This window comes from Poecilia formosa, unplaced genomic scaffold, assembly GCF_000485575.1.
Source record: "Poecilia formosa unplaced genomic scaffold, Poecilia_formosa-5.1.2 Scaffold305, whole genome shotgun sequence".
Taxonomy (NCBI): domain Eukaryota; kingdom Metazoa; phylum Chordata; class Actinopteri; order Cyprinodontiformes; family Poeciliidae; genus Poecilia; species Poecilia formosa.
The window spans coordinates 264,401-290,457 of NW_006800244.1; the positions used below are offsets into that span (position 1 = coordinate 264,401).

General features: G+C 41.1%; 1 protein-coding gene across 4 annotated transcripts in view; it reads right to left on the reverse strand.

Moving 5' to 3' along the window:
• The window catches only part of slit1a (slit homolog 1a (Drosophila)), a 94,865-nt gene that overhangs the window by 49,628 nt on the left and 19,180 nt on the right, over positions 1-26,057 (reverse strand). The window lies entirely within an intron of this gene.

Here is a 26,057-nt window from a genome sequence, read left to right on the forward strand (position 1 = left end):
CCACTTTAGTATGTGGGGCAAATTCACCACCATTCTTATTTTTATTTTCAAATGTCTATTCTTTCAAAAAATCCTTGGATTCAAATGTAGGAGGAGCTGCGGTTCATAAGTAAATATATTTACTTAAGAGCTGCAGAGTCTCTGTGTTGCTCTTAATTAAACGTACATTTAACAGATGTTCCACAAATAACTGCAGTCCAAAAATAATTTTACAAGTTGTACCGTAAGGCTCTCCATAGGTTTCAAGAGCGTTGATGTTTTGTAAATTGGAAATATTTCCCAACAGTTGAATTTGGCTTTCTTGTGAGCAATGGAGAAGTGCAGATGTTTTTTTTTGTTTGTTTGTTTGTTTTGTTTTGTTTTGTAGCCCGCTGTCCAGCAGTGCAAAGCAACATATAAGGAAGGGGCTGCACTGAATACAGTCCAAGGAAAACACTAGTTATACCGGCACTCTGGCTTGCATCACAATAAAATGCCTTCAAACAGTGCAGACGATATGACCATAATTCTTTAAAACCTTGGTATTCCTTGATACTGCTTGCCCAATACCTCTTTTGATGTAGTCTGAAGATTAAAACAGCTTTTGTTTCCTATTTATGGAATTTCCTTACTTTTTTAAGGGACTCACTGTAGCAACCAGCACCTAACAAAAATGTTTTAGAAAACCAAAAATCCTGGACTTTAAGATCTCTTGAAAAGATTACAAAAACATTTGGCTTCATGCAAGCCAAATATAAAGAAATTGCACAGTAGTGTATGTCATCAGGCTGTTATCAAATTCCAGCAGACCTCACATGAAGCCATGCCATAGTTCCCACTGACACATTCAACTCTTCAATGTCCTGGATTTCTACACGTGCCAAAAAGGAAAATAAGAGTCAGTGTGGAAACATCTCAAGAGAACTTGTGATTGATTCTGACGATGAAAAATAAAGCCAAAATAACACTCTTTGTCTCCCGTTTTCTCATCACTCTCATAGTACATGACCAAACCAACAAACTGCCTCTTTCTGACGGGACCTAAAGGGGATTTCATGGATGGAGTGCACTCTAATCATCTACAGTCACAAATCAATGAGAAACACACATCGCTCACAGACGGGAACACTCACCGACCACCAAGAGAAAACACAGTGTCAGTGGAACTTATCGAGTCCACATGAGGGCTGACAGACACGCACATACTCTAACACACTGAGACTCAAGACAGAGTTGGTTAAACTGCTGCCCACATCTCCTCTTTCACTAAAAATGATTCATGATGTCTGTGTGTCTTTGTCAGCTTTTAAAGTCCAACGTGAGCGCATACATTTGCCTACCACCCGGCAAGCAAATCTATGCTTTTTCCAAGCTCATGATTCCCTCTGAATATTATATCTGCTTGGGTTTTTGAGTCTGGCCTGGAAATTTGTTCACAGTAAAGCGGAATGATAAGGACTGACTGAGCACCACGGGTCATGATGACACTTAGAAGCACTACAGATGTATGACAGTGTATAAGATCGCTGAGCTTCGCACTTGAGGAAAACCAAGGCCTCTCCATCCATCATGTTATTTACTTTCTGGACAATATTAGAAAACCTTATAAAGGAAGGAGAGAACGGGCCTCTCAACAGGTCCATTATCAGCGCTATTACCTCTCTCTACATTAGCCAGGAGGCTCCCTTCAGCCCAGAAAAAAATGATCCCCATCTCTGAGAGTAGCCTGGAAATCATTTTGTTAGATTGCACTAATGTTTTGAACAGAGTCAGAGCGTGAGTAAAAAGGAAAGGAGGAATCCATTTAGAAGGACAACAATGTAAAGCTGGTTGGTAATTCTCTCTCTCTCTTGTGTGGTCTTACTAAACTGGTTAAACGTGCCTCTTTGTGAACGGTTGGCTACCTAGAAAGTGGAAAACCGATCCCAAAGATCGGATGACAGCTTTTCCTGGAAGCGCTGGTCTGAGGTCAGTGTTATTGAGCCACTGTGATGACAGATCCACCACACCTAACCACAGGCAGCTGATAGTAGATCAGACAACTTCCAGAAAAAACACATGTTCAGAAGCTGTGTCAATCAAGACAAAACGCAAACACTTAAGACATTTAACTCAATCCAAAAAAGACAAAAGAATATATACATATATTTGATGAGTCCACAGCAAAATGAACCCCAGCGAAGGCTATCTTCTTCCCCTTAGAGTCAAACCCTCCTCAATCCTCCAGAGTGACTGAAATTGAGTGAAACCCGCTATTACTTTAAATATTTGCAGTCACCACCACAGATGGAAAGTATCAGTAGGGTGAGAGGAGAGAAGAAGAGGAGAGGACTAAGCCAGAGGCAAGGTGAGCAAAGAGGTTACCTTTATGTTCATTCTCCTTCTGAATCCCTCAGGAAGTTAAAGGCAAAAAGTGCCTTGAGCTACATGCCTAGAGTAAGTCAAGGACACCAAGTCTAAACAAATGAACACAAGTAACCTAATAAAAGGGAAAAAAACTCTTAAGCAGCTGTTACACTGTTTTCTACCTTGTTCAGTATGTTGGCATGTGAAAAAGGGTTACCTAGGTCTATGAAGAGGTAAAACAGATTTTGTGGAAATCAAGACCTAGCTAGTCTTCAAAGTATATGAACCATTGTTAAGGCTCTCGTGGTTTATAATGTGCATGTGTATTGGGGTCAAAGATATAAAATTCACCATGCTACGTACTGTATTTTCAGGACTACAAGTCACTCCAGAGCATAAGTCTCATTTATCTGGAAATTATTAAATATGAGGGGGACCTTGTTCATGCTAATGATATGATCCTGTGACAACTTGTGTTCAGTTGCTTCTCCACAAGCTCTCAGCTTTGGCTAGGAAATCTGTTAGATCATGGACATCGGTGTGTCAGAAACATCCAAGTCCAGGTTGGTCAGGAATGGCTCCGCTCCACCAGCAAAGTACGCAGCGGAGAGGAGACGCAAGCAGTGTAAATCCGGGGGGATAGAGAGGTAGTTGAAGAAAATGCTTAAGGATCTGCTGTAAATGAGAAAGGTTACCCATTACCTTCAGCTTACAGTTATGTATGAGACCAGTATGTTGTGCTGTTTGACTAAAACAATACTGAGATACAAAGGTAAGGTAAGGTTTCATAATAACCTTCCAAAAACATCCCTGAAATCTTGATCAAATTTTCTCTGTAAACTGACAAAATTTAATTGATTTTGTGGTGATGCAGAATTGTTAAATTGAGATTGATGCCAAAAATATTGAATTAATGGATTAATTTGTTTCAGCCATTCCAACAAAAAAAAATTTAATCAAAGGACATACATATTTCCCAGTGTGAATGCAACTCTACTGCATAGTATCCTACATACACAATTGCACAAAAATACACCACTTATCTGGTGAATGTGTCTTGAAAGGAGAGTGACAAAATTGTAAATAACTTAGCAGATGTGTATTTCAACATTTCTCATTTTAAGGCCCATTTTTCTAACAAATACTACATTGTGAGGACTCTCTGCTCCTGATCGGGCTCCACTGAAATCCAATGTTTTTAAGTTAGGGGTGAGGTTTAGGACAAAGGTATGAAATTGGTTCAGGTTAGATGTAGAGTTGGGGACAGGGGTAGACTATATAAATAAATGGGAAATGAAGGGAAGTCAATTCAAAAATTTTGTGAAGACAGAAAGATGTAATATGCTTGTGTGTGGGTCTGTGTCTGTTTGGGGGGGGATGTTGTTTTTTTTTTTTTGTACAGATTCACATGCTTTGTTTGTGAGAGGATGGCTGAGACTGGCAGAGGACAATAAAGACGGTCCCAGCTGTGTTGTAGTGGGTGGGATTCGTCCTGAGAAAAAGTCCTTAACAATGGACATCAGTGCCTGTTTGGGATGTTTACCCTGTTCTCTACACTGCTGCTGAATACCCTCATCCTCCCACACTGACAGCCCACATACAGCGCGGACAAGGGATTGAGTGATGGAGACTGAGCAGCCACCACTCAGTAAAACACACAGAAAGGGTTTCTGCTGGTAGTGTCAGAAAATGTACAATAACCAACAACATGATAATGGCGACAGTTTTCGCAATTAACTGATAAAGACTGTTTCATAGGAAGCTAGCAACACTGAGGTTGTTATAGCTGTTTCTGAAAGAAAAAACAAGATCAAGTTTCTGTAAAATTCTCAGTTTTGGTTTTTAAAATAATCTTTGAATTTGTCTGGCAACACAAACCTTGGAATATATACTTCAATAACCTTTTGCAACCACTTTCAACTTTCTCTCTAGACTACAACCTTTAACAGTTTCTTCAATTCATTATGCATTGTGTTTTAGTCTCTGGCACTTCTTAAAGTAATTTTGAAGCATAGCATACGGCCTTGAGGTGTATCCATTAATGAGTGACCAGCCTGCAGCAGCAGATGTGATCTGCAATGCTCCAGAGATGAGGCCAGACTACGCTTTCAGGATTAATGAACCCTTGCAGAGGTGCAGCCGTAGGCTTGAATCTGGCCCCACAGTGGTCCAATACACACCCACTCACCAAAAAAAAAAAAAAAAACCTTGAATGAAAGACATGTTTCTTTCCTTTTCTGGCAGAGTCCAAAACAATCCAGTTTGTAGCACATCCATCATTATTCACATACATTAGCATAAAGTCTTATTACCCCCCAGGGCTGGGGATCATTTGCTAATGATGGGTGCATGCCAGCACAGTTAGCACACTGTCGCTGTCCAGATGTGACCAATACCTTTAGACTGATGGCTAAAATGAAGACAGCTCTTTGAAGAAAAGGAAATAAAGTAACTTTGTGTCCCATGTAAACACTAAATCAAGCTAAACCAACATGTGTCTGTTCCTGGTTGTGTAGTCTTGTCTGATAGCATGTGCCTTTGTGCATTCCTGCAAGCAACTTCATTGCTATAAGTTCTGCATGGATGCTGATGTGTAGCCTAGGGCCTGGAGCACGAAGGCTATTGTGTGTTTGGTGTGTGTCGGGGAGACTGTGACAAAGCCAGCCTGGCACTCACTAAAGGAGCAACTGCCAAAGCAGGGGGCATGAAATTAAAACTCATCACCCAAGAAAGAAGGGAGAAAATAAGTCATAGTGAGGAGGTGGAGTAGAAAAAGGAAGCAGAGGAAGCATGGAGGAGGAGAAACAAAGGATAATATAGATGCAGACAGAACGCAATAGGGTCAAAGAAGGAAACAAAAGAAATTTGCAGCAGTCGAATGGAAATGTGCTCTGCATCAGTGACGCCTGCTGTTAGACTTATAGATCTGTGGCAGGAAAAAAAGAGATCTGGAAAAGCACTTCTCAAACTATAGAAAAACCACAAGAAAGACTGTCAACTTTTAGGGAGAAAAAGAGCTGCTGACCCTCAGAACTTCAAGCCATACATCAACGGACGTGTTGACTTGCCTTGTTGCCAGACATACATTTGGTTTCTGTTTCTTGTAATGGAAGTATATCACCCCACTGGTTTAGAGCTAATCAACACAGAGGTTGTACACACATATTCTATGTGTATGTAGGCGTCTTCCCTACAATTTTCAACTCTGACCTCAGGAAAGAGCAGGAAGCCCCAAGAGGCTATGATGGATTTGCCAGAAACAACGAGTGTGTACACGTGAGTAACATTTGTATGCTCACCTGACAATACTTCATCCTGTAGCTCAACATATTTATTTATTTTTTTTTGCAACATTCTTCCACTCAGAGAAAACCAATCATCCAGTGATCAATTTTATTGGTACAAAGGTGTTTACTGAGAAAATAACACACGCAGAAGTTATGCTGCAGTGCAGTCAGACAAATGGCTGGGAATAGGCAGCCAGACGTCCTCATCAGGCAGTTTCTGTCTCACGCCAGCACTGACCTTTCACCCCAGCTCTATGAGTCAGGCTGGGAGCCGTGAGCGTGACCAATCCATTAGACTGCTCTGACAAGGATGAGGGTGACATCTGAACCCCCAGAGGCAAGGGAGGGACAGAGCGCGCAAATAGGAGGACTAATAAGAAGCTAGCTGCTGTGTAACTTTAATGACTGATTGGTTTTAATTCAGCTATACTTTCAGTTTAGCTTTGAATACTGGATTGAGTATTCAAGCTGTTTTATTTTCAGAACATAAATTGGTTATTAGCACACAAGTCAAAGTCAAAATGTTAATGGAGTATGGCATTTGCCTCCACAAGGAAAGTACTTTAGACTGCAGATACGCTGATCAGAGATTCTGTGACCAATTTGAAGTCACTAATTTTGTAAAGTTTCAATTCCAGCATGAACTGAAAAGGTAAACCTAACAGTAAAAGCATTAAAAATTAAAATAAAATAATGCTTTTGAAAAAAGGTTGCACAAAGTTACAAAGCTGATTCTCTCTTTTTAACAGTAAAAATCTACAAAAATTTGATTTCCAAATAAACACCGGCAGTAAAATCATCCAGGTTTATAGATGGAGGTGTCAAACAAAAACCCCAACAGGAAAGACTCATTTACTCCTGAACAAGACAGATTATACCTTCCTTTTTTTTTCTGCATGAAGTTTCTGTTGCTCTACATCCCATGATATTCAACTTTGTTCTCTTTTAGAGTCATGTTATGTGGGAGAACTTTTATATGTTGGGTTGTGAAATCATAATTTCATTTACTTTGATTTCAAAGAAATTTACATTTCATTTATTAACAATTTGCACAGTAAGAGAAAGAGCTGATAGTATTTCACAGCTCCGTAGTTAAACATATTTTTTGAAAAAGAAAGACAAGATGTGTGCCAAAAACAGTCTGTATGTTAATGCAATAAGTTCCAGATCTCACATTCAAAATGTGTATTTTGTAGATGAACATGACTGCAACTTTCTCTCCAGTCATGGCGTTTTCAATTTTATTTATCTCATCAGTTGTTTTCCTATCCAGTTATTAAATGGAAGCTAAGGCAATCTTCCAAATTCTTGCTAAAATTCTAATTAGTGCAATGTCTTAACGAGTTAGGAAAGATTCGAAAGCTTCAATAACAGCAGGGATTTGTTGTTTCAAGCTGAAAAAGGAGACCTTGGCAGGAAATGGAGGAAGGAGAAGGAGTCACTGTGTATACAAAGGAGGTGGGGAAGAGAGGAACGTTTAAGGATGAGCAAATGAGAGTGAAAACGTTTTTTGGGAATGCTTTTGTCTCTGTTTGCTAATATTTGCTCTTAGATTTAGCTTTTTCCCCTTTGCTTGCTGTTGACAGATAGGAACAAAAAGGGAGATAGCCAGATGGTTACCTAGTAGCCAGACTTTTGTGCTTGAATCCGTGAGTGTGTGAGTGCAGTTGACAGGTTTCCAAGCAGCAAGTGGTGAGCACTGGCAGAAAGGATCACATGTGAGAATCTGGTTTACCACTCAAAGGTTCATGAGGTAAGACCTCCTTTAAACTGAAGTCCGCTTGCACAAAGGAGAGAGAGAAGAGACAATGAGAAAAGGATGGAGGCGTTCCGATTTCTTCCATATGGTGCCATGATCCTCTTTAAATCCTCTGTGCCCTCCCCACGGCCCTCTCGTCTCATGGGGTGTCCGGGCAGCCTGGGTGTCTGCCTAAAGGCCGGTCTCACAGCAGGTCAGTCTTTACAGCAGTACTTTGATGTCTTTGTGGTGAAACACCTTGCCTCATGTCCACGCTCATTAACTTTGTCAATGACAGATCAATGTGAGCCTGCTGAATACCAGACTGCCTCGAAATTACAGCCCATTTATGTTCCGGGTCTGAACGGGCCTTGGCTTCTCCTGAATAAACACATATTGCCGCGACGGACAGAACCTTCACTCATGATGGCACCTACTTAAAAAGAAAAGCAGGAAAGATGTGGCTCTGCTGAACACCATCCATGTGCCGGCTTCCTGTGGCTTAGTGCTCTCAGACAGCAGTCACATTTCTCTACATCCTGTAGGCCACAGTTTATTAAATAAAACATCTGGGCCTCTGGATGTAGTGTACCTTAATGTCACCGAGACAAATAGTGTGTAGGTAGATTCATGAAAGTATGTCAGGATTGTTTTTCAGAACACGATCGATGTCATTTGGATGTGAAGTTTGCTGTCGGCTGTTTCAAGGATATCACCTTTGACATTTTTAACTGGTTTTATCTCTGCAGCACATTTATTGTTGAATTTTGCTTCATTTCTCCTTTTTTTTTCTGGCCACTGTGGAAAGGATCAATCTGTTTGGCCCTTTCTTGGCCACAAGCCTTGAACAACTCATGAAGCTCTGCTAAAGCAATCCAAAAGCATAAAAAGTGTGGCCCAACTCCAAACCTACTAAGACATGGCTGTCCACCGAAACTGACCAGACAAAACCCATCGTAACTCTGGAGAAGCAGCAGAAATCCTCAGCCTATGTACAAAATCTGTTGACAGGACAACTATTGGAGTCAGTCGATAATAATCCTTTTTGCAATTTGCACCAAGTCATGCAGTCACAGCAAACATGTGGACGAAAGTGCTTTGGTCAGATGAGACCTAAAGGGAATTTTTTTGCCCGACATGAAAACACTGTGTGACAAAAGTAACAGAGCTCATCACACTAAAGACATAATCTCCGTGGTAGAAAATTGGGGTGGCAGGATCACGTTGTGGGAATACTTTTTTTTCAGCAGGGACAGCGAAATGAATGTGAACGCAAACGATGGTAACAATATTTTTGAAGGCACTGAAACTACTACTGCTCATATTGTTGGTTACTAAGGTCTTACATCGGAGAAAAAAAAGCTTAATTAAATTGAAATCGAGTACTTTTGATTTATGAAGGAGTACATGAGTCTTCATGCAATATTAGGAGCCCAATAAAAATAGTTTAAACAAGTTCTAAATAAGATCAGGTATCGGAAAAACCCATGAATAAATAAGGAAGTGTCCAAGTATCCATTATATACCCAACTCATATCAGAATACAGAATAAACAGCAAGGTCAAGTCTCCCTGGGCCGTTTAAGGTCATTGTTTTTATCCAGACATTCCAGAAAGCAGGAAAACTATGATCCATTAACGTCAAACATGTGACTTTTGTTGTCAACATCATATTTTTTTCACAAGCTAACCAAAATTCACCGACATAATATTGCATCCTCCGATATTGTTCCTTGCCCACACGTTCTGCATATTTGCATAAAATTACTTTATAGATAGTTCTACGTATACATTTAATCCTCCCACGCATCAACGCAACACACTGATGCGCGCACACACACACAAACACAAAGCCTCGTACACACAAACATCTGCAGCCAGAGAGATCATCTGAACTCTAAATATTTAAAAAGCCTATTCCTCTGCCTGTAATTAAAACCACTGCAGCATTTCAGAGTCGTATCCCCTACCACCACCCCATCTCTCTCCCTCTGGATCCTCGCCTGTTATTCTTCCTTCCTCCATTTTGACCTTTGCTTTTGTTGCTTAGAAATAGGATTTGTGAAAATCTTCCCAAAGCAGTAAAACTGTGGGAAACCTCTGTGTGACAGCTGATGTGGTTTCATTTATCAGTAAAAAGAAAAGTTAAAGTTCCTCGTTCTGATGCGACGCAGCCGCCACTGTTGAAGAAACAATCGACTTTCCTGAGACAAGTAATGATATGTTGGGAAGGTCCACAGTGCAAACATGGGATCTATGAGTCAGCGCCATGCACTGTTTGGCCACAAAACGAGGGGGCTGCTGTCGTGTCCGGGCCTGCGAAGGATACCGGGCCTAAATCTCCTGCTGCTTCCTCCCATTAGAATTCTCCCAAATCCCACCTTTATCGGCGTGTTTGCTCTGCGGAGCTCACTAATGCTCTCCAGCTTCTCTCACAAGGCAGGTGTTTATACGCATGTGTGAGAGTGTTTGCTTTGGCCTGCTCTGCCATGCTTTCCAAGCCTCCGCCATCGGTGGTGGAGGGAGTGTAAGAAGGTCTGTAAAGTGAGGGGATACGGACACATTCAAACATAGGGGTTCCTGGAAAGGAACACATTCAGTTCAGTTCAGTTTTTCAACTTCAGACGCCGTCGATACAGCGCGCACATGCGTGCGTGCGTGCGTGCGTGTGTGTGTGGAGTTGTAAACAAGCACTTCTCATGAAGTGGAGATGGTCTAGAGAGAGCTGCTCTCATTTCAAACATCATTTATTTATTACACCCCTGTGTGCGAGACTCACACACGCAGACACAAACACATGCGGTGACAGAAATTCTGCAGTTTATTCCATCACGCACCAACGAACAACCTCATTCCCTTTCCACCCCCTCCGTCCTTCCTTCCTTCCCTAAAAATCAATGGAGTGTTTTGTCACCCAAAGCTGTGTTTCGTGCAATATTCATCTGAAGAGGGGGGTAGGGGGGGGAGGGAGGAAAGCTCATCTCACACTCAATGAATTTTCATAAACTCCACAAGGCACTGATTGGTAAATGAAGGACATCATGCTTTACACACATTAATGCACGCATGCTAACGCACACCAACAACCCCATTTTCTAAGCTTCAGGCGAGGGCTTTGTTTGGTACTGCTAGAATTTGACAGTGATTTATGGAGAGAGGGAGTCACACTACACCCTGATACACACAGAAACTCTAAGCAAGGTTACTAGTCCAAACATAGGCACAAAGAAAGGTTATTGCACGAGCAACAAAACCTCGCTGACAGCAATGCGTGCTGCGGACCGGGGTCAACACCACATCAACGGCTCGGTTCAGTCGGCCCACTGCATCAATGCTTCAGCTGCATTCAATAAGCACCTTTGACAATTTCAGTGAATATGAATATAAATGTGCCTGCTTAACTATGAAATGGCTTATTAATGATTCATCTGAAAACGGAAACTTATCTGAAGTTCTTTTCTACTGCAATGCCCTCGTGGTTTGGGCAGAGTCCTGAACCCTGAAAGGTCAGACACACCCTTCCTCCCAGCACAGGTATGCCATCCAAAGTGCCAGTCTTCCTTTTTTTTCCCCCTGCTTCTGCAGAAACATGTTAGATCCGCTTCGTATCTGCTATCGGTTACAGCACAGGTGAGGACATCGCATTCCTTCTGACTCATTATGAGAGTTCAGCACACAAGGCAGTGATTTAGCAAGCAATTTGTGACGACTTTAGCTCCATGGCCGCGTTTGGAACACACACATGCAAAAAGCTGCAGGAGGAAAAGAAAAAACAAATTCCCAGGGGAATACTTTTTTTTTCCACCAGCACATGGTGACTGCAGAGCTTTTCTGCAGCGCATTGCAGAATCTACATGGGGGGTGCAATTTGTTTGTATGCACATTCTGTGCAGAGACGTATACTTCAGGGCAAAACGGGCGATTAAAGGAGTGGGGCAGGAAGAGGAGATAACAGTCACTTATAAAACTGAAAAAAGCAAATTAAAACACTGATGACTCACAGACACATTGCATTGACAGTAAGTCATCCTTAATGAAGCCTAATTTAAGGGGTAAAATACCACTGGATGGTTTTTGCCTTTTGCGGCTAAAGGAACAAAGGATGAGTGAGTGAATGTAGGAATGCACAGCCAACACCAAGGTCACATCCGCTACAATACGAATGCTGTAAAGCAGAAGAATAGATAATAGAATAGGCCATTCCTCTCCATTTTACTCATTTCACCACTCTTACTCACTTGATGAGTGCTTCAGTGATTTTTTTTTGTTGTTGTTTTTTTTTTTTTTTTTGCATTAACAGCATTGATTTGTCAATGTGTGTGTCAGGGTGTGTTCAGTTGAGGCTTGGAAAGCCACTCCAGGCCTCTCCAAGAGCCCCTTTCCCCTCTGTGTTATGCAGACCAAAGAGAAACATCACTGAGGTGAAAGAAAAATACAGAGAAAGGGTAAGAAATGAAAGACAGAGCACGTATGAGCGACTGTAACAGTAGAGACACGTGAAAGACAGTGCTCTATTCAGTATTGTTTAACTGTGGCGGGGTTTGGGTGTTTGTTTCCTTAATTTCCTCTACAGAGCTTTACAGCAGCTCCTGTGTTTCACATTAATTATGTTTTCTTAGAGCTCCTCTGTGCCCCTCCCCCTTGCTGCAGACTGACAGCCTCCGCTGCCTCCTGGCCCAGCCTGGCTTGGCTTGGAGCAGGGGAGTGGGTGATTGAATGGGCTAATAAATAGTGAAGGAGGGGTTGGTCACACCCCACACTATTGTACCGGCGCTGTCACGCCTGACCCTTAACCAAACACATATAAATGCACCCACACACACACATACGCGCAAGCTTGCGCACTGTCACACACAAATCTACACACCCACCTTCACATCACCTCTGTCAGCCCTGACCCTGTACCGAATACGCCCCCCACCCCACCCCATCAAATGAGGCCCCCCAGCCATCACCTAGCAACCAAGGGAACAATGAGCTCCGAGGAGACGGAATGGGTTGAGCAAAGAGCAGGCTATTCTCCAGGGTATGGAGAGAGTGATGGAGAGATGGAAGCCAAGTTGGAGAGAGGAGGCGATGGAGGGTGATGGGAATGGTGTTAGGACATCTTTAACCATGTCACAAAGAAGGTGCCTGCCTGGGAAACAAGGCAGTGCTTCTCTAACCCCGCAGGACGTCTACGTTCAGCTCTGCTCCACTCGGCTCACTTCACTTTTAAAATCGTACAGAGAGAATGAAAACGAAGTCTAGCTTCCGTGTTATTTTTTTTTTCTTCCTTCAGGTCAGGTTAAAGGGAAGAGCCGTGAAAGAAAAAGTAAACTTCTGGACATACTGACGTCTGGATGGAGAAATTACTTTCAATAAAACCAAGCAGACGTTTTACCGATTTCATTGTTGACACAGGCATCTTAAGATGTTGACTTTTTCTCTCTTATCAGATCTCTGCCTCACTGCTCATAAACGACATTAGCACAAATCTGTGACCATCTATCAACTTTCTATATGAAGAAACACAGGTAGGAAGGTGAATGAGGGTGCGTTACAGGAGGAGCACCCCTCAGCATTACTCTGCCTATTCAGTCTCCATAGAAACTGTTAGGACCTGTATTAAAAATAGAGATTAAATTACACTGATAAAGTTATACGCATGACTACCTCTGACATTAATGTTCAACCACCTTATGCTTCGGATCAGTAAAACCTGTCGTGCTTCTATTTTATTGCTAAATTACGTCAGCTTAGTAGCATTTATAAAAATTAATAAAGATGCTTTAATTAAAATATACTGAGTGATGAGAAGGGGAGGAAAAGGAGAGAGAATAGCCAGTCACTGACCTTTTAAAAGTTTTGATAAGGCTTGAAAGTGCTTCTCTGTTTTATAATCAGTTTTATGAAGTGAAACTGAGTTATATGGAGCTGCAGCTGAAGACTTAAATAACTTAAACGGCAAGAAATCCTTGAGCTGGGAATTTCCCACTCAGTTTTTTTTTTCTTATTTTATGTAACAACAAAGTGGTTAAATGTTTTACAAAAGGCTTTTATTACTTTCACTTAGGTTAAGTGTGATGAAGGAGACCAGGACAATATGAGATGAAAAGATCCAGAAAAAAAAAGCTACAAACATCTCAAACCATCATTCATTGACAAGTACAACTGATACTTTAGAAAGCAAAAGGTTTTAGATAATTATTGCTCTCAGACAGAACAAATATGAAGTTTTAGGTTGTTCTCTTTATGAATGCTGCTTGTTTCTAGCCTGCTGCAACTCATGAGATAATAGCAGAAGGCTTTGACTTGATGCTAAATACATACTGAGAACTTACCTATGAACAAAGATGACTGATAGCTAGGAAGACGACATCCTGGAAAACAATCGTGATATGTAAATAATATATTTCTCAATATATTACTTGAGAAATGCATTACTTCTCAAACAACTTGCGCACATTTGTGATGTGCTCATGAAAAAAGTAAGCACAGTTCAATTAAAGTGCCTTAAGAGGTAAAAGGTTGGGATAGCTTGAGTACTATATTCAATGACTTAATTAATTAATAGAATACTCAAAATATTTCAAATATTTGTTCTTGGAGATGTGTCAAATATTTAACAAAGTGGGAATTTTTTATGTTTTTTTTTTGCAACAAAATTAGCAATTTGCTATGATTTCCAAACTGACAATTTTTATGTCAAGACATCGTTTACATTTAATACAAGTAACATGAACAACTTTGAAAACACAGTAACAAAACAGCCCGGTCATATTAGTAACAGAAATGTGGCTTAAGCTACACAACATAATTTCAGTCTGTGGGTCTAATGAAGGTGTCAGAGGGAGAGAGTAATAATGATCTGTGGCGTGGCTTATAGAGTCATACACTCTCTCTCTCATGCACACACACACACACACGCACACACACCCACACACATACGCACACGCGCACACACACACACACACATACATACATACAGAGATGGTTAGAAAGATTTAAGGGGCTGAGCAAGACAGATTTAAGGAGCGATAATGTTCCTTCTAGGTGAAGTCAAATCAAAGAGCTTCAGGCATTGTTCAAACAACCTTTCGGTCACACTATCTTCTCCTTCAACTTATTCAGATGGGAAACGTATAAAGTGTTGACACTTTCTGGGATCAAGCCACGACGTAGCTATGGAAAAATAAAATAAAAAAAAATCAGATGAGTTTGTGTGGCTCTTAGGTATTTCTGGCCTGTGCTGTTGTCCCGTTTAAAGTATCTGACCCTTTGCAGTCTGCAAATATCAGTAAAGGTCTCCGGTATAATGTATTAGACAGAGGAATGCTATAAGTTACATTCTGAATGGTATGGCCCTTTGTCTGGTTTTCACACTGTCTGGACTTCATGGGAACCATTTGGATCCCCAGGTTTGTACCTGAGCTCTAGTCTACGGGCCACAACCATGTGAAGGACAATATCTAACTCTGCTACCACAGGCCAGAGAAAACCCTCCAGTGATCTCCATTTACATCACCATATGAAAGGGTCTGCAAGCTCAGTATGACAGCCTGGGGCTCATCAGGTCTCTATTCTCTGGGCCTTTTCTTTTATATGCTATAGAAGCAGGACAAACTAAGTTAGGAGGAGGAAGGAGACCTCATACAGCCAGATGTTAAAAATATAGATGGAGGAAATGTCAAAAGGAAATTGATAAGGAGGGTAGAACAAGGTAGATGGAGGAGGAAGAGGGGAAATGCGAGGGACAATCATAGAGGCCACAGAGAGAATAGAATAAAATTTGGAAAATCTAGCAGACAGAGGATGTTTGCTTCCATCTCCACACTGCGTTTCATCCTCTGCTGGGCCCCCGTGTCACCCAGGTCTCCTCCAGCAGAGTCCAGCTTTGAAGTGATAATGGGGTTTTTGGCTAATGCTCTCCTGCAGGTGCCCCTGACTCCCTTTTGCTTTTTCTGTCTGCCAGTAAAGCCACAGAGATGAGAAGATATTGAGATCATTTAAAAGTCTAAAATGAGGCCAGTCTCTATCCTCTGTCCGTTTTACTTTTTGCCAACCCCACTTAATCTTTCCCCACACCATTTATTGCCTTCCATTACCTACGTTCTCTGCACATTTCCTGGACTGAATCGCAGGAGTGGATTGAAGCCATCAGTCCAAAGTAGAGGAAAAACTCCGAAAGGTGAGAAACCTCAAAAGATGCTTTGTATTCCTCTGTGGTGCCACCTTCATTTCTCTTTCACTGCTTGGTTCCTTCATCCTTTTATCTTTCATGCTGTGCCTTCCTCCTTGTCAATCAATACTCAGAGCTTCACTAATCTTTGTTCCCTTTGAGGTGTTGAATTGGTGTGACAAGTAAACACACACATGCCTTTGGTATCATCTCAGACTGTAACCCAGGCTTTAGGAAGATGTGTTCGGGTGGGGCAGGTGTGTGCATGTACACTCCAGTCAAACAGCAGGCTGGAGAAATCAATTCAATCCCCCAGCGAGTCTGTCTTAAACTAAACAAAGCGAGGAAGGAAATACGCTCCCCTGCACAGAGCAACATATTGTTGCTCACTGAAAGCCAAATCTTCACAACAAATTCCCACATAGACTCTTGAGGTAATGAGATATAGATCACATACAATGATAGCAGAGGGAGAGTGTTGCATGAATTAAGTGACACTGGGAGCATAAGTGGTATTTGCACCGGAATGGAGTGTTTGGTTAGTTCACTGATCCTGTACAACCCGATATGTCTTTGTGCTGGAATATCAGCAGCTCACCAAAGATTACAATCGTCTTCTGGTTTGTGAAAGGAAAACAGCTGAGGAAATGCAGCGTTGTGCAGAGGCTTGTGACAAAAGGATCTACTGAGATCCAGCATTTCAAGGAATTATTAGAGATAAATATTGCAACATCATATAATATTAAAAATGCTACAATATCTCTGTCTGATCCACAAAATGGTCTCTGGTTTCTGTCAGAACCTGACTCATCAAATAAATTGAATGCAACCAGTTTTTCTGAACCCTGGACGGGTTTTCCTTACAAATCTATGTTTCTCGTGTAAGACAGGAAATTTTCCTTTTCACATCTATTTGCTCCTAAAGTTAGCATCCTTCGCTACCAGTGGTATAATAAAGGGCTATTTTAGAGTTTTAATGATCTAATCTAGTCTAAAATAAAATCTAAAATACAGTGACTAATCAAACCAGAAACATCTCAGTGTACACTAAAAAATATTCTTTAAAACAATTTAAAACATTGTGGGGAGTTTTTAAACACATTCATCTGTATATTTTTTGGGCTTTAGAATCACATTAGTACTAGACTAGCATACAAACTGCAACATGTGAACATTTAAGGCCAGGAGTGAAATGTTTCATACTTACTACAAAAAAACAGTGTGAAAAAATTTACTCTATTTTATTTTATTTTTTTTAAACAGCCATCTTTGAATCAGATAAGCAGTACCAACACAAACCTGTACTGAGTTACTCAACAATAACACAGTTTACTTGAAACACTGCTTGTGATTTGTAAAAGCATTACTATGGTCGTATCCAATGTCAGTCTCCAAATTCAAGTTTCTTGTATGTTTTAAATGTTTCCCTGGTACAACACATGTGGATCAAATGAATGGTTCCTCTGCAGAATTTGGCAATGTGCTGAGATATAATTCAACCATCTGAACGAGCTGCGTTGAATCAGGGACACAACTAATACATGCAAGAGATCGACCCTTGAGGACATCAGGACAGAAAAAAAACTATCTTAACCCCAAACCTTGAAGTGTTTTCCGATAGGCTCTTGGGTTGCAGTCAAGCCGCTTGATTGTAATTGAGGCATTTGCAAATTTCCTTGGATTGACTGAAGTTAATCGATGGAGGACGTTTTAAATGTCTAAGTTACGTTAACATTCCTTGAGACTTTTTTTTTTAGTTTAATGAAACTACTTATCACCACAATGTAAATAATGAAAAAAATCATAGTTTTGAAAATTGATTTTAATCTAGCTTTACATTTGTGAATAGCTACGATACAGCTATACACTATTTATAAATTAATTAATTCAACAAGAAGAAAAAAAAGTTAAATTTAGCTTTGTTTCTTTTTCAATTGAATAAAGACTTTTTTTTCCTTCACTGCAGAAAATATTAAACAATCCCTGTTTCACAGCAGTCATTTTGACATGAAATATAATACAATCATACTAGTATTCATGACATATTGATAACAAATAGACCAAAGCTCACTGATGAAACCTGTTACATTTCTTTCCCTCCTTGCTTGCACAGTTTCAACAGAATTAACCTCGAGGCATATTTAACTGTATTTCTATGTGGAAGCGGCTCTGTAGCCTGGGGAGTCTCCCGAACAAAAGGCCTAGAGGTGTGCTGAGCATAAAAACACTAAGAATGGATCTGCTCAGCCACAGACAGCGAGGAGACACACACATATGCACAAACACACAGAAATGTAGCCACAGGGAAGAGGAAGGAGTTCACCCAGGTTTCTCCTTCCAGAGGATAAAGGGATGCATTCAAAGCCTGTAATTACATATACACACACATCTAAAAATCCAAAAATCTCTTTCCATCCATTACACCACACTTTTCCCAAGCAATGGGATCAGATTTCATTCAGGAAATAAAGGACGCTTTTTGAACTATTTCGACTCCCAAATCTTTCTGTGCCCGCCTTCCGCCTGCTAAGAAACGGTAAACAGTCTGAGCCCCACAGAGCCCTGGCTGTTACAGCAGCAAATCATTAGGAGGAGGAAAGGTATTTTTTGCAGTGGTATCTGTTTGCACATGTGTATGCATGCGTGTGTGCACGCACACACACTAACAATTGTGTGAGCATGTAAGGCATAATTTGCCGTGTAGTTTGTTTTTTGTAAATCTCTATCAGACACAGAGCCTGTGGCCGCCGGGTTGGGCTTGACCGGTCACTGTACATGTGGGGGGGTTTGGACTGTGTGTCTTCCTGCTTTTCAGAATGTTGAAGGATTTTCTAACCCCCCCCCCTCCGCCCCCCGCACTCCCAGCCTTATCCTTCCCACCCATGAGATGAGGGGCTGTGCTTGGGTCTGCTTGGGTTACTTCCAGTTCTGAGCTCCAGGACCTAAAGTCCAGACTTTAACAGCTCATAACAAGAGATTACAGTATTCTTCCTGCTAAGCACCTCGCACACGTCCCTTCAACGTAATGAACCGGAGCAGATAGAACTGATGGAAACTGCAGCTTTAAAATGGTTCAAGGTGAGAGAAAACATTCTGACACACCTATGTTACATCATGTGGGATTTGGATTCTAGTTGCCGTATTACCACCGAATACTTTTCCACTGCAGTCATCGAAAATGCCTCACAAAAATATCCATACCTTTCGAACTTTTTCAGATTACAACCGCAAACCCTATGTATTTCACTAGGTTTGTTTATGTGACAGGCCAACACAAAGTAGTGAATAAGTGTAAAGTGGAAGGAAATAGATAAATTTGACTATTTTCTTCTAACTCCAGTCCCGGACAACTATTACCTTAAAATGTTTAGACACATTCCTGCTCCAATTCAGCTGAATGAAATGATTTACTACATGTTAAGCGTGCCTTCAACTTTGGCAAAGGCAAGCCATTTATTTGATTCAGGTGTGTTGCAGCCAGGATGCATCTAAAAACTGCAGGACAGTAGTTCTCAAAGTCTAGAGTTTGAGACCCCTTATCCTAAATAGTGTGCATGAATTTGTGTTCATCCCACCACATCATCTGCAAACCTTTTGGGGTATGCCTCCAAGGGCTTCATTCCTCTGGAGACTGAAATTATTGCCTATTTTTCTTTGAAAAATACCTTAAGCTCAGCCAGATTGCATGGAGATTTTCAATAGAGAACACATTAAAAAATCATGGCTGTATATTTAGGGTCATTGTCCTGCTGGAAGCTGAACTTTTACTCCAGTCTCGAGTTCATGACTAAGAGCTGCTGACAAATATGCACCCCAGTTATGGATCTCTGCAGTTTCTCCAAAGTGACCATCCTCTTGGCTGCTCCACTGAATATTGCCCAGTCTGTCAGTTTAAGTGGACAACCACCGCTTGTTAGGCTGTGCTGCACTCTCTCCATTATTAAATGATGCATTGAAAAACACCTTTAGGGTCGCTACAGCTTGGATATTAACCTTTGTAAGGCACTGCGTGTTTTTGACACGTGTATGTCCATTCATACACACTGAAGCAGTCGCCACAGTGGCTGTTATTAGAAGAGCCAGACTGCAGCATTCCTCAAACTCCTGCTCTGAGATTTCAAGGAGTAAAGCGTATGTGTGGCTGTGCTTGCGTTTGCATGTGAAGACACAAGGGTAGCCTTTCCTCCCGTTTGTGTCAGTTCCAATCTGGAGCCGGCTGTCATGGAGGCAAACTGTCGGCAGCCACACGGAGAGGAGGAAGACGAGAAGCGGGAAGAGGAGGAGGAGGAGGAGGCCTTCTCCGGCAGCTCTGAAAGTGAATTCCCTGTGTATGTATACTTATGATGGATCTAGACCACACTGTGATGTCTTATTCATGTTTTATCAATTCATAATGACCAGATGGATCCCCAGTGTGACGATGTTCACGCGCACACGCTCAAATGCTCTGTCTATGATTGAGACGGTCATCGCAATAACGTTTGTGCGTGTGTGTGTGTGTGTGTGTGTGTGTTGCTTTTATGAATATTTAGAGCATCCCCCTTCGAGTGTGTATGTAGAGCAGCATGTTCCAGACACTGGACATCCACACAGACCACTGACGTCCCAGCGCTTTAGTGTGAATATTTAACTGATCTTTCTGTTCCATTATTCATCAGGAAGGACACAAAATCATTAGGAAATATAAACACTGCTGTTCCTCTCTGCTTTTACGACGCCTTCGCTCCTCTCTTTTCCACCTCCGAATATCTCTCTTTATCTCGTCTAACTTTGCTCTGCCACCACTGTTTTGGCTTCTTTCTCTTTTTCTTTCTTTCCCACTACCATTGTGCTGTGGTTGTGAATATTTCAGATGGCAGAGTGGTTTTTAAATTACCCCCTTTTGGCTTCCGCTCTCCTCACATGGTTTGGTCTGCGCTTCTCTCTCACACAGGATCCGACTCGTAAAGAAAACAGTGACAAGCCATAAAAGCCACTTTTACCAGCTGACAAGGACAGGGGGGCACGGGGCAAGGAGTTGCCAGGTATTTTTCTGGTTAGCTGCTATGCCAAACCCATCCACTGACCTCAATATTTTAAGTTCTGCTAAAGAAGGTAAATATACTTTGACTCAAGTGGTTCACATGGAATTGGATGTCAAATTGGTTGTCTTTGCAACACTACAGAAGGACCACTGCATTTCAAATATAAATAGATTAATTATATGGATAAAGAACCTACAGAAGACTTCTCTTTTTGATTTATCACATTTAAATGTTTTTTTAAGGGAAACCACCTATACAAACGAACCAAGGCCCTATGTGAAAAAGTAATTGAACCCTAAACCTAAACTCTGGTAATCCTTTCCTCAGTGGCAGCAAACGCCTTCAGGTTTTTGAAAATCTTTTCAGACACTGAGGAGGAGAGTTGTTTTGTTTCACACGTACTGGAAGACGTTAGAGAGTAATTGTCTGGTTAAGGTCAAGAATATTTGAGTCCAGACTTTGGTTAGGTCACTTGATCATCTTCAACATAACTCAGCGAGATTCAGCTTAAAGTCACAAACTGACGGTGAAAGATTCTGCCTCAAGACATCACAGAATATTTTCCCTGGATGAGCCTTTGACTCCTTTTTGGTCAGCATTACTTTGAGCCTATAATGGCAAGGTTCATCATTGTTCCAGGGTTTATCAGTCGTATGGCTCTCACTGAGGTAGACAGGAGTCGTAAAGCCTTGGAACTGTAAGCCTGTCTTAGCTGGTAGATGGCAAAGACTTTGTTTCCCATCAGTTCTTGAATTTCTGTAGCTCAGGGCATGGTTTTGAACCTACTTCATGTTGTAGAACCGATTTGATTGAAGTGATTTCTTCCTTCAGTAATCAGGCTTGGGTGTAATTTGAGAAAATAGACCAAAACAATGTAGTTAATCACATTTAAATAACAATTGAACAAGGGAGGCAATTATACTTTGAAAGCCAGATTGATGTACATTAACAGATCAAGCCATTGTTTCAAATCTGAATTTTGTATTTCCTCATGTTATCTTTGTCTGATAATAAAAATGTGATGATAAGAAACATTGAAGTTTGACCAAAAAGCAACATCAGAAGGAATCTGTAAGAGGAAAATACTTTCTTCACAGCCCTGTACTTAGTGCCAGACAAATCACAGTCAAGAAATCAGGATGTCTGATACTGATGGCACAGACACCCTCTGATTGGGATCGGTTGTCATGGTAATGGCCGCAAAGTAGGGCCCCAAACAGTCCTCTTGGGTGAGGGGGGGCAAAAACACAAGAAAGACCTAGCATGCCGAGGAAGGTCATTCATCAGCAGAGACAAAGAGGAGCAGGAAATGACAAGGTTTAACAGCTCACCACCAACACACACCAAAATGAATAAACACACACATTTATCCAGCGATAAATAAACACTCAACAGCAGTTATGAATTTAAAGGAGAAAACACATTTGCACCAATTCTCTTCATGCCGTCACACACGAAAGAGCAAACTTTCCAGCTTTGTCACACATAAAGTCTTGGTCTACCGCAGCGATTTTTTAAACCAATAAGTCTAACAGTAAAAAAAAAAAAAAAAAAAAAAAAAAAAAAAAAAAAAAAAAAAAAAAAAGAAAAAAAAAGGGAAAAATCTGTTTACTCGTTGACAACAAAGTCAAAAACAAGTTGCAATAGGCTTCTGTGGCAGGGAGATGATTTATAGGCTTAATGATAGCTCACATTATTTATTCTAGACTCCCTTCTGCCGAGTGTTTCTTTCTTCTCACACTGGGCTACCGTTCCCTAAGCATCGAGTGATCAACAAACACCAAACACAGCATCTCTGCAACACACACACGCATGCACACGCACACATGCACACACACAGAGGAAGCAGCTTCGCATCAACACTTCGAAGCATCTTTAATCTATACTCAAAGCCATATAAATAGCGTTATCCCCGGTGCGTGCAAACCATCCGTACATTAGCGCGCAGAGATGTAATTAGAGCGATATTCTGTGTGTGTTTGGATTTAATTATTGTTATTTACATTTTACTACTTCTTCTACTCTCTCGCTCATATATTTTGTGCATCTCGACCCCTGTTTCAGCGGGTGTGTTTGTGGTTTGTGTACATCGGGAAACCTGTTGCCAGGCATTAACTTGAATGTGAAAAATGAAAGGTCTAAAAGAAGGATGAGACACGCCTCCACTTGCCATCCTCTGCCAGGATTTCCTCAGCTCCCCTGTAGTGCAGGTACTCCCACACCCTTCCCGCTCCTCCTTCCATACCTCCAGGGAGAGAGATATGCAAGGGAAATCCTCTCCCAGTTAACCGCCTGACGTTATGCTCAACATGAATGAAAGCAGCAACCCCTCAAATAAACTGAAATTTGTTGCCCGTATTTGCTCTTGGAACCAAGAGGCAGCACAGCAATCACAAACCACAAAGTAAGTCTCACCCCCCCCCTCCCCCCCTCACCCTCCTCTCCCAAGCCTCCATCCTAAGCAGCAAACAGATGCTATTCCCTGGGGCCAGCTATCAGGCTAACTGCTGCCCATTCCTCCAAGTCTGCACACCTATGTCTCTCTTTCCCTCCATGCCCTGGTCCTTCCTTCCGCTAGCTCTCCCACAGCGAAAAGACACTAATTACAACCACAGATGAGCAGATTACAGATCTGAAAAGCAGTGGAAGTGGGATGAGAAGCAGTCAGGGGTGGTAAAACAGGGGGGGCAACAGGTCGTTAACAGTGATGAATGCGACTCTATTTTCGCTGTTATTGTTCTCGCCGACTCTCGCCTCCACAACACCTTTCCCAAGCCTTCTTGTCGGCGCCATCCATCACAAGCAGCGTTAACTAACTCTAACTATCTCCAATCATCTCTAATCAATTCCAATTATCTTCCCTCTGACCCTCATGCGTCAGTGTCTCTGTGTCTCTCAGGCATGGGAAGAGGTAGCAAAGCGGGGGCGTAAGTAGAGGGGACTCAAACACAAAGCAGAAAACTCTATTAAATGTAATGTGTGCAGGAGAGAACAGAGACTTATCCAAGGATTCACAAAGCTGTTGTTCAAATGCACTTATTCACACAAAAAAGTTGTTTTCTTTTCCAGAACCAGTGTGGAAAACGGTTCATTAATTTTCCAGCTTGTCTTTGTACCAAAAACTCATTGCTCCAATAGCTTAATGACTGTAGAGGAAGGATTTCAAAACTCCCCTCAAAACAACAACCCACTGCTCATTTCACAAACTGCCTTTTATTAACCCAGCAGCTTTTCCTTTAAAGTTTAATGAGAGAAACCATCTCATAATCCGGTAACCATCGCTCGTCTTTCCCCTCTGCCCTTCTCTTTGTTTGTCATCTCAGTGGGATGCCTGTGACAAATAGCTGCTTTGTTAAAGAAGCTTTTCCACAAAAAGCTTTTTCTTTTCTTAATGAGCACACAAAAAGGTAAAGTGAGTAGCAGCAGACATTTAAAAGTATAGAAAAAAGGAGACGGGAAGCATTTAATCCCGTCTTAAGGAAAATAAAACATCTGGGTTAGCTCTCTGCCTGAGAGCATTGAGATTTCATATAAGCTCTACTTGACGGGATCATAAAGTCATAACTCTTTGCACAAATGCAGACATAGGCGTACGGACTATTGGGCGTATTCACAAAGCTACTTGCAGGTGATAAACATGTGCACATATAAGTTTGCCAGACTTTTCTAATTTTAATTTCCTAAAATAGCGCTTCTGTGCTGACACAGTTTGCATACAGTTAAGTGAGCCATTCTTCATTTTTTCTTCTTACAACTAAAACAACCACAAATCCAATTCTCAAATACCAAAGTTTTGATTTTGGCAGACATTGTAAAGAATGAATGAATGAATGAATAAATAAATAAATAAATAAATAAATAAATGAAAGATGCCATCTGCAAAAATTTGGTGGCGATTTTGAAAAGGTGGAAGCAAAAGGAAGAAAAACTCTTCCAAAAACAATTATTCAAGAATGCCAAACAGGAAAATCCTCATAATTTTCTTTTATAATATGTGCCCTATATGTTCACAAATAACTTTCCTTACCAAATAAATTGTCTGAATTGCATTAAATACATTTTTGTTCACTATAATTCAGAAAACACAAAGTGACTGTAAAATGCTCCACCATATAAATCACATTCAGAGGTCAACCAACATTAACTAATACACAATAGTTAAATAGCTTAATGTAAATGAGTCTCTTTTCTCCCTCTCTTTGATCCCTTCACTGTGTGTTGGTGTTTCTTCAATTGCTGAAGAGAGGACAATTGGCACCTAGTGCAAAAATAGACACAAGTCCCTTCCACCTCCTGGACTTGATGGGTGTTTTTAGATGCTGTAATCTAACTACTCCAAACCAAACAGAAGCCCAAATCCAACAATAATCCAGTTCAGCTTCTAATCCCACTCTACCAAAGATAAAATTTGATATTTTTTTAAATACTGGAAGTATTTTTCCAAGGTCTTGCTTCCCAGTTATTCACATATGTAATCACAACTAAATTACTGTCAATTTCATGCCTCTTGATTTTTACATTTGTTTAATTTGTTAAACACGTGGCACCAGAAAAGCTTCAATTCTCAATACAAACCGTGTTTTCCAGACTAAGATAAACGAGTTAAAGTAAATAAAGAAAAAATAAATAAATACATTTTAAAAATGTTCAAACAATATATTTCTCCAGAACGTAGCAGGGAAGCCAGTCCTTGGTTTAAAATAATGAGCATAGAGCCGGGTGGATGGAAGGATCTGAGCTCCAACAGCACAATCCTGTGGCTGCTGGCAGAGTGCACTGCACCAGATGGACTAATCTCACTTTTTCAAGGCCATCCACTGGACTGAGAGGGCTTTGGCCCGTTCTGCTTCTCATTCCTGTTAAAGAGATAACTTGGTGCAAGCCTCAAGACAGCCGTTCTGTCTCTAAAGGAAGGAAACTGGCTTAAAGTTTAAGCAGCTGGTTTTGGCATAATGATGGGTGACAGGTAGAGTCAGTTGCAAGGAAGTGACAGATAGATTCAAGATGGTGTTAAACATCAACCCAAAGGACAAACAGATGGCAGGCTGAGGCACGGGTCATTGGTTAGTAGAGCAACTATGAAGGTATTGGGGAGGGAAATGATTTTTCCAAGTTCTGATGTTTTATTATTCCCAGATGCTCCAGGTAATCTGAACTGAAATTGGAGCTGGAATGATCAACCGGTGGCAGGGACACCGATTATCCAAAAGAAAGAATAAAAACCCCTATGCCTTGCTGCAGAAGGGAATTAAGGTTTAGCGTTACTGTGGGACTGTCTGCTGTCGGGTGAATAGGTGGAATGGTGTGTGGGTGTGTGTGACGGTGAACCAAAAAACTGCTGCTTTTATTCAAAATGGTTGCGATGCAGTCTCCCTGCCGAGGAAACTTTGAAGATTTGATGAAGTCATGCAAAAGTATTCATCTTCACTGGAGATTTTTACAACATCAGTGGATTTTATTGGGGTTAAATGTGACCGACTAAGACAAACTACAGCAAAACTGTAAAGAGAAAAAGGAAAAACT